The sequence below is a fragment of the Neomonachus schauinslandi genome, unplaced genomic scaffold (genome assembly GCF_002201575.2).
Source record: "Neomonachus schauinslandi unplaced genomic scaffold, ASM220157v2 HiC_scaffold_6603, whole genome shotgun sequence".
In the NCBI taxonomy this organism is placed as follows: Eukaryota; Metazoa; Chordata; class Mammalia; order Carnivora; family Phocidae; genus Neomonachus; species Neomonachus schauinslandi.
Genome location: NW_025415291.1, coordinates 1 through 983, shown reverse-complemented (window position 1 = coordinate 983; position 983 = coordinate 1). Strand labels below are relative to the sequence as shown.

Sequence of the window (983 nt, the reverse complement as noted above, 5' to 3'; positions counted from 1 at the left end):
TGATTGTGTTTGAGGTCACAGCAAGATGGCAGGTGGATCCCATAGAAAAGGGGACTAGAGAATTGAGCAGAAGGAGCCTTAGGGTGTAGGGTTGCAGCTAGCATCAACTCTGATAGGGACAACTGCACATCATCACACGTTGGATTTATGACTGAAAAACTGTGTGTACAGGTAAAATTTTACAGTTCAGTCATATCAGGGATGCTTCCTATTTAAAGACTACCATGACTACCCTTTGCCTTATCAATTTTATTTCTAGAAATTTATCTTATAAAGATGTGTGCATAGGGATCTTTTTTAAAAAAACATTGTATACAATAGCAAAAGGCTATAAACAGCTTAAATATCCACTGATGGGGGATACAGTTATAAAAACCATGATACAGGCGATGGCCAGGGCAGTGAGTCGTACCTGATGGTGGGAGGTAGTAACCCCCACTTCTCTTCCACTGGCGGGAGCATTAGATAGCCTCTCAAGAAAACACCGTGAAAGATACTGATATCAAGAGACTACTGTATACCCATCTTTTGTGCATATTTCAATTATCCTAAGCATCTTCATTCCATCATTCTTCTTGGAGAACTTCTCAATATTGGAAACACACTTGACATGGTTGTGCGTCTGTTCTGTTTTTGTAACTGCCATCAATCTAGTATTATATTTAGCAGTGAAACCAAATGCATCCTCTAAAAGAAGTTCATTATCATACAAGGTAACCAGGTTTTTGAAATGCTGTATCTACTTTCTTATGTCATGTTTCTTCTTTCACGTAATTTTTGTTCTATATGGAGCACCACTCATAGAGTTGGTGTTGGAAACATTTTTATTTGCAATTATTTTGTCTACCTTTATTACTGTACCTTGTTTGTGTTTGTTAGGACCAAACATCAAAGCATGGATAAGAGTTTTCAGTAGAAATGGAGTTACATCCATTTTGGAGAACAGCCTTCAGATCACTACAATTTCTAGCTTTATAGGAACA

General features: G+C 37.6%; 1 pseudogene; it reads left to right on the top strand.

Moving 5' to 3' along the window:
• The first annotated feature begins 465 nt into the window (after positions 1–465).
• LOC123324016 lies at positions 466–974 on the top strand (annotated as a pseudogene).
• Positions 975–983: the final 9 nt, after the last annotated feature.